At 39.4% G+C, this 8,696-nt stretch overlaps 1 non-coding gene across 1 annotated transcript; it reads right to left on the bottom strand.

The window, feature by feature from the left end:
* Window positions 1-4,840: 4,840 nt before the first annotated feature.
* Trnat-ugu lies at window positions 4,841-4,915 on the bottom strand. The gene has a single exon. It is a non-coding gene; the product is annotated as a tRNA-Thr (tRNA).
* Window positions 4,916-8,696: the final 3,781 nt, after the last annotated feature.

Below are 8,696 nucleotides of genomic sequence, written 5' to 3'. Positions count from 1 at the left end.
CCTAGAACTTAGAACTAGTTAAACCTAACTAACCTAAGGACATCACAAACATCCATGCCCGAGGCAGGATTCGAACCTGCGACCGTAGTGGTCTTGCGGTTCCAGACTGCAGCGCCTTTAACCGCACGGCCACTTCGGCCGGCTAGCCAGTGCTCATTTACACTAAGTATACCACAGTTGGAAGTTTCTAACCAGTACTGCAATTCCCCCAACTTCTTTCTTACAGACTGTATATTAATATGTAAGAACAGAAGACTATTTTTGCTAACCCTGGGTTCAGTTTGTCTTCTTAAGGGCACTTCTACACAGCTGATATCTTGAGTTGTTTGTAAGTCTACTGCTGGTAGCCAGGCCCCATTTTGACAACATACGGATGCATCTAGTTTTCTGGGCTCAGAGTGAAAGGTTTGAAGATTATTTTGATCCTGCTGGGACATATCTGTTAATATTTTGCCAGACAGACCAGCGGGCTTTACAGGTTTCCCTGGTCCAGTGGTATTACTGTAAAAGTGGCCATTTCTTTACTCACAGTTTTGGTAATCAGTTCAGTTTAAGCAGAGTCACTTAGAATTAATAGCATATTATTCTTTCAAAGTTGAGAGAATTAAATTGCACTGCTTAGGATAGATATATACATGTGTATATTGTGTTATTTTACATTCCTCTGCCCTCACATTTAAGACCAAGCCAATCATATATGTTTTCCTGGCGTAATGATAAGTTTCATTTTCATGAAGGACTGTGTGTTTAGTCATTCTGATCCTTGTTATATTTTTTTAATGTACAACATGCCACTGAAACATTGCCAGGAAGTTGGGCCGCCATCCACACTCTCACCGCACAACAGCTGACAAATTGTAATGTTGCTGTTCTTGCTGCACTTCATGGCTTGTCTGTCCACTTCATCAGTAAAATGAACATAAAAATAACACCAGGAAAGCTGATGAAATCCTGAATTGGAAAGTCCTGCCCCCATTCTTGTGTTGGCTCTCTGTGGGCACAGACATGTCAGGACATGAGTCAACCCAGCACAACTAACAGGCCGCAAAACTGAAGGGAGCTAAACTGGTTCAGATGTCATGTAAATAAATATTAAAAAGAAACTTCATTTTTTGAAACTTTTGCCCAAGTTCCTGAATGGTGTGACAGCAATCCAACACTCATATTATAAAAAAAAAAAATATTTAGCTGTTTCATTTACATTTATTGTACCATTGATTTTTTGTCAAGAGGAAGTTTCTGTTGATTTAGAGTCAACATAGTTAAGCTATTGTCTTACCATGAACATACTGGGGAAGTTTCTGTCAATTTAGAGTCAACATAGTTAAGTTATTGTCTTGCCGTGAACATACTGGCGATGATAAACACTTTTTAAATTACTTATTAAGTTACGCATATTTCAACTACATACACTTGCTACAACATTATTTAGTTAAGGTGTAAAGCAATTGACTTACCCTGCCACACTTAGTATAATGTGAAACAAATTCTTCAGTGTGAAGATGATCGACATTAATTCTTTTTGTTTCCCTGAGGTCTTACATAAATGTGATGAAGTTTGTCACATAGACATTCATTTACCATTCCTGCTATAGCCACTGTATTGTATTATTGTTCTTGACTGAAAGACTTGTTCTATGGTTCTATTGATGAATATGCATTGAGTATGAAATGACTTCAGTAACAATCCTTTGAATGATTATTGTTGACATTGGGGCAGTGTAGTGTCTGTTTCAATTTTACTTAAATTTATGGAATCAACTATTGAGAATTTTTTTATTATTATTAAATTCATGTACTCTTATATCCCCGTGTATGGCTGCTGGCCGTGTCAACAATGACACTGTATTGCTGGTATGAGTCCATTTCCCAATGCTTGTTAATCTTTCATCATTCCTTTTCTGGGATGCAGTGAGCTAATGAACAGTACAAATTCTGCCTGCTCCAAAGACTGCTTTTATTGTAACTATAAATGACTGGATTGTCAGCTCAGAAGCAGGCCTTTGAATATACTTACATGTTTAAAAAAAAAAAAAAAAAAAAAAAAAAAAAAAAAAAAAAAAAAAAAAAAAAAAAAAAAAAAAAAAGGCAACACCACATTATTACAAATAAAACGAAAAGGTAACAATGTATTTATTATCTTACCTAGTCACTAACACTATCTGTTGTTGAACTAATCTACATTTGTCGAAGAATCAGTATAGCATCCAATTAATAATCAAAGGATGACTGCTGCTGCTGTGAGAAAGATATTGTATTGTTAACCAAACATGTCAGTAGAATTGCATTGTTAACTGCTCCAGGTAGAAGTGCTTTGTTGGTGCTACTCATTTTCACGATTTTGGCTGACAAACTGATGCTGCAGTGTTCACCTTCGGCGTGCCACTGTAGAAGCTGTCACAATATCAACTAAGTAAAAAATCCATGCAACTTGCTCATTTATTTATATATAAAAGCTGACTTTGTATGAGACCTAGTGCGCCAGATTCATGTGCTAATTTGAAATTCTAGATTCACATATTTTACTGTTCATTTAACTTCTGCATAAGCTTTCACTGACTGTATATATACTCGTTTGTACTGTGATATATTATGAAATTTCAAACATCTGCAAGTACCATAAATACTTGTACTAGTATTGTCAACATCGTATCTCCAAGACCACAGGCAAATTGTGTGTATTAGCTCAGAAAAGTCTACTAAGAAACATACTAAGATGGGAGCTCCACAGGGCTCTGTCTTGGGACCATTTTTGTTTCTGGTTACGATTAATGACTTACTCTCCTTTATAAGTTCCAGTACAGTCCTGTTTGCAGATGACACAACCTTCTTAAACTACAACAACGACCTCAATACGCTAAAAGATTCTGTTCACAGTACACTTGCCCAAGCACCATATTGGTTTACTCCTGAATGAGAACAAAACACAAAAAAAATGTTATTTAGCCTAAGGGAGAAAACCTATATAAAGTTCTTGGGGATATACTTAGATAACAGATTGTCCTGGGAACAACATATAAAACATATTAGTGTGAAACTGTCTAGAGTAATTTATTTATTAAGGTGTCTTATGAAATATGTACCAGCAGCTTATGTTGAGACTTCTTACTTTGCATTCTTCCAAAGTATTATGTCATATGGACTTATTCTCTGGGGAAACTCGAGCCATGTTCAAAATATATTACTTCTGCAGAAGAAAGCAATCAGAGTCATTACATGTTCTCAACATAAAGCACATTGCAAGCCCTTGTTCACTGAAAGCAAAATAATGACTGTAATAAATTTATACGTATACCAAGTGTTAATCTACACAAAAAAGAACCTAAATAAATTAAAACGTAGAAATAATGTCCATGGTCACAACACAAAGGAAAACAAGTCCATATGTACATCTTACCATAGACTAACAAAGACAGTCAATAGCTATGAGATTGTGGGCCAAGCTTCCGCAGATAGTACAAGACCTTCCAGAGTGTGAATTAAAAGAGTTCTTTGACTGTGATACTGAATTGTAAGTCAACAATGCTTTATTATTCTGTTTACTAATGTAATGACTGTGCTGAACAAAAAACTTGTCTATTGCACAAAAATTTGTCTATTGATGTAATGGCCTAATAACAATAAAATTATCTTATCAATTGTAGGCTTAAACTTATTTGCTCTCTTTTAAAATTTTTGAGAATAGTAGGCTTACCCTCAAACAAAACAATTGTTCTCTCATTTCATTCCATAATTACAGGAGAAACAGGTTATTTTTGAGAATTATTGGACATATACAAAACTAAATTTTTGAAAATTATCATAAGTTACGAGAACTGTGAATAACTCATTTTGTAGGAGAGCAATGTATGTGGGTCACAGTTACTGCCAAAGAATAGATTGCCCTGAATTTCAGTGTGTATCAACGCACATTAACATATATTTCTGAGATTTTTGGAAGTTACCATTGTCCTGTGCATGAACTAAGTCATATTATTAACTCAGTTTTGGTGATTTAGTTACCATAGCAGCTATTCTAAGTAACATATTGTGTTAAATTTAGTTTCCCCTTTCATGCAAGTAGGCTGTATATTATCTACATTTATTGTAAATTAACTTATTTTTTTGGTTTATTAGTGATTATAACTACCTTCAAGAAGTTTTAGGAAGCTAGTAATTTTATCATACATTTTTCTGTTGCCTTAATAGAGATCTCATTTTGTCTATTTGCTTCAGTTCTTATGGGGAATCAGTAATTTTTTAGCTCAACAGACTAAAAGATATTAGTTTCAAGTTATTTGTTCAGTTTTCTGTTAAACTTTGCACCAGTCACAATGCAGTCCTACTGTGAATGCTGTTCCCAAGCACAGGATGAGTTGGTTGATGTTTTGTAAGCAGCTGGAAATTACACTGTCTATTGTCAAATGATTGGCAGGTTGGAACAGGTCCTGAGAGTCATGTATCCATGGTGCCAAAGATGCCTCATGTAATGTCCTCTCCTGTGGATCCTGTCTCCTCTGCATGAAGTATGAGATATGTCATTACTTATCCACTTGATTTTGAGTTGTGTGTCAATGGTAGATCTAGACACTCTGTATGGGGTAGAGAGAGACCAGGGAGGACTCAGGATGCTACCCCAATCCCCCAAACCAACAAGTTCAAGGTACTGATTCAATTCGCCTGTTTTGGGGACACCTGCTTTGTTCTGTGTCCAGAGAAGGCAAACACAAAAGGGTAGGCATCTGTTAATTACTAGTATTTCAAAGGTATAACAAATAATGGTATAAATGATGACTAACTGAAACCCTCAGCTGCTGGCAGGTGTTGTTGATATACCTCAATGTGGACAGTTGAAAATGTGTGCCCTGACCAGGATTCGAACCTGGGATCTCCTGCTTACATGGCAGATGCTCTATCCATCTGAGCCACCGAGGACACAGACGAATAGCATGACTGCAGGGACTTATCCCTTGCACGCTTCCCGCGAGACTCACATTCCCAACTCTCCAAAAGTCTACATATGTAATGTACCTTATAGACATTTGCCCATCCACTCATTACTCGCACACACTTTGACGATTCCCGTAAGAGTTTGGGCAACCTGTGCGCATTCGCACAGACGAAGGTCAATGGCTGGGCAACCTTTAAGTATATATATGAAGACAGTAACTGTTCTCAAAAGAACAGATACTGCTGATGACCGTGCAGCTTTTCCCTGGAATAAATGATGACTAACTGAAACCCTCAGCTGCCGGCAGGTGTTGTTGATATACCTCGCGGGAAGCGTGCAAGGGATAAGTCCCTGCAGTCATGCTATTCGTCTGTGTCCTCGGTGGCTCAGATGGATAGAGCGTTTGTCATGTAAGCAGGAGATCCCTGGTTCGAGTCCCAGTCGGGGCACACATTTTCAACTGTCCACATCGAGGTATATCAGCAACACCTGCCGGCAGCTGAGGGTTTCAGTTAGTCATCGTTTATTCCAGGGAAAAGCTGCACGGTCATCAACAGAATCTGTTCTTTCGAGAACAGTTACTGTCTTCATATATAGAAATAATGGTATGCCTTAGGGAAATGGCAGCTAGAGATGTAAAGGAACACAAAGTGCAATCAGTGTGTGTGCCAGGGGGCTTCATTAAACATGTTGAAGAGGCTATTCAGGCAGGCACTGAGGAAACAGGATGCAACCAACTGCATTTTGTTGTACATGATGGAACAAACAATGCCTGTTATTTGCACTCCAAGGATCATTACAGCAACTGACAGAGAAAATTTAGCAGACCAGCCTTGCACATGGAGTTTCAATAAAGCTTGCTGTCTGCATCACTGTCCCCTGGTCCTGAACTGAGTGGGAGGACTGAACCAAAGACTTCGAGGGTTCTGTGACAATCTAGGCTGCAACTTCCTGGGCCCATAGCATGGTGTTGAGAACTGTAGGGTCCTCCTAATGAGGGGAGGCCCTAAATGGGTCAGGTGTGCACTATTCATCAAAGGCTGCTACCAACATAGCTGATTGTGGGGTGCACATAAGGATTTTTACATTAAGCAACTCTCCACATCTAGTCCAGATAACAATAGCTGTAGGAGACCCAGAAAGGAGACCCAGAAGTATTACTGTAATGTCCAGAAGACTCTTATAGCCAAGAGTATTACATCCCAGTAGTTAACTGGCAAAGTATTTGCAACAAATTGCCAGAGATTGAAGGGCACCTGAAAAGCAGTGGAACTCGCACAATACCATGCAGAGGAAGCTGGTTGAAACCTGAAATTGATGGTAGTGAGATTTCTGAGGACAATTTAAGTACATATTGAAAGGGTAGGCAAATGGGACATGGAAGTGGTGTATTTGTCACAATAGAGAAGGAATTCAGATATGCAAAAATAGAAATTGAAGCTGCATGTGAGACTGTCTGGGAAAAACTCAGTATTAGGTGTGGGCAAAAAATGGTAACTGGATCTTTCTATCACCTAACAGACTCACCACCTTAAGTAACAGAAAACTATAGGGGAACCTCATTTGCTTTTATGCAGGTTCCCCAATCACACTGTAATCATAGGTGCAGACTTTAATCATCGAAAAATGCCTGGGAAAATTATAGTTTTTTAAATGGTGGGCATGACAAGATATCCTGTAAAATGTTACTAAATGGTTTCTCTGAAAACTACTTAGAACAGATAGTTCAGAATCCCCTTCATAATGGAAATATATTAGATCTAAGGGCAACAATTAGACCTGACATCTTTGAGGATGTCCTTGCCCAAACTGGTATCAATGAACATGACACAGTTGTGGCAACTGTGCTGTTGTAAGTTGTCACCAGTACACCAGTTGTCAAAGATGTAGCAAGAAGACTGATAGTAGGCACCGGATCAAGTGCATCTATCAGGAAAGAGGTCAAAGACAGACTCTCAAGCAATGTGCCACCAATGCCCTCTTGACTGCAAGTACACACATCAAGAAAGGTTTTGGATCACCTCAGTTCTGAAAGTTCTGGAACCTGTACAGAAAATTGGAATAGAGATCAACATAAACTTTATTCCCACCCTTCATATTGCTCATGAAAACCACACATTGCATGTTGTACCACCATACAGTGAGACCATCAGAGGTGGTGGTCCAGATTGCTGTACATACCAGTACCTCTAATACCCAGTAACACATCCTCTTGCATTGATGCATGCCTGTATTCATCATGGCATACTATCCACAAGTTCATCAAGGCACTGTAGGTCCAGATTGTCCCACTCCTCAATGGTGATTCGGCGTATATCCCTCAGAGTGGTTGGTGGGTCACGTCGTCCATAACAGCCCTTTTCAATCTCTTCCAGGCATGTTCGATAGGGTTCATGTCTGGAGAACGTGCTAGCCACTCTAGTCAAGTGATGTCATTATCCTGAAGGAAGTCATTCCCAAGATGTGCTTGATGCGGGTGCGAATTGTCATCCATGAAGACGAATTCCTCACCAGTATTCTGCCAATATGGTTGTACTATCGGTTGGAGGATGGCATTCACGTATCGTGCAGCTGTTACGGCACCTTCCATGACCACCAGCCACATACATGGCCCCACATGCCACCCCAAAACATTAAGGAACCTCCACCTTGTTGCTCTAACTGGACAGTGTGTCTAAGGTGTTCAGCCACTGGAAGGCTTAGTCTCAGTCAGTCATTCAGTCTCAGTCTCAGTCTCAGTCACTAGCTCAGTCACTCTCACTAACTCATTCTAGTTTAGCGTCTGTCATTCATTGCATAGTGGGACTTGTACTTTATCAGCAGTGAGGCTAATGTGGACTATTGTTTGAAGAGCTAGTACCATAACGCAGAGCTTGTACCACAACACTTGGACTCTCGTAAAGATAAGTAGCTTCCTGTTTATGTAAATAAAGGACCCTGTTAATACATGTGTACAGTTGTGTTCTAGAAGGAGGATACCAGTCACCAAACAACATCCTCTCCCTTGATTCATATGGTACAAGATTCTACAGTGGCGATGAGGACACAAAAGTGGCTATGAGGATAATTCAGTAGCAATCAAAATTAATCAACTTGGCCAGTGATTTTGTTTGCTTCTCTTGTGTTTTAGCCTGAAAGGGGGGATCAATTTGCTAATTGTTGTTGTGTTCTTGCATGTATTCCAGGAGGTGTGCCACAGATCTAATCAAATTTCTTTTTTCAGAGATTTTGTTTCCTTTTGTTGTAACATGTTTGTGTAAACAATGGCTACCCCACCCCCTTCGCCCCATGCCCCCACACCTCAGCTGCAGATGGCCAATGTGGTCGGATCTAACACAATTTTTTCAGTTTCAGAACCAACAATTGCTCCTTTGCTGATGATGGTACAGCTACTATTGGCTGCACAAGCTGCATCGACTGCACAGCCAACCAACCAACATGCCCAAGTGCTGCTGAACAGCATACCAACATTCCGACACTTTAACAACACAGAAGAGGAATGGCTCAAATACCCGACGCAGTTCCAAGCACATTGTCAAGTTCATTGTTTTCAAGGTACTGTAAAGCTACAATACTTTCTTTTGATTGAGGGGACCGCAGTGCTCAAGTTAATACAAAAACTATTTCCAGTGGCGTCTCCCAACAAACTTAGCTATGAGCAAGTAATTGCTGCATTAACGCAATATTATGAAACGTAAGTCCAAGTAGCTGCAACTAGATATCAGTTCTTTTGCTTACAGAAAAACATGGAACAGTCGTACTGCCA

Source organism: Schistocerca americana, chromosome 4 (assembly GCF_021461395.2).
Source record: "Schistocerca americana isolate TAMUIC-IGC-003095 chromosome 4, iqSchAmer2.1, whole genome shotgun sequence".
Taxonomy (NCBI): domain Eukaryota; kingdom Metazoa; phylum Arthropoda; class Insecta; order Orthoptera; family Acrididae; genus Schistocerca; species Schistocerca americana.
Note: the sequence above shows the minus strand (reverse complement) of the source record. Positions and strands in the feature narration are given on the sequence as shown.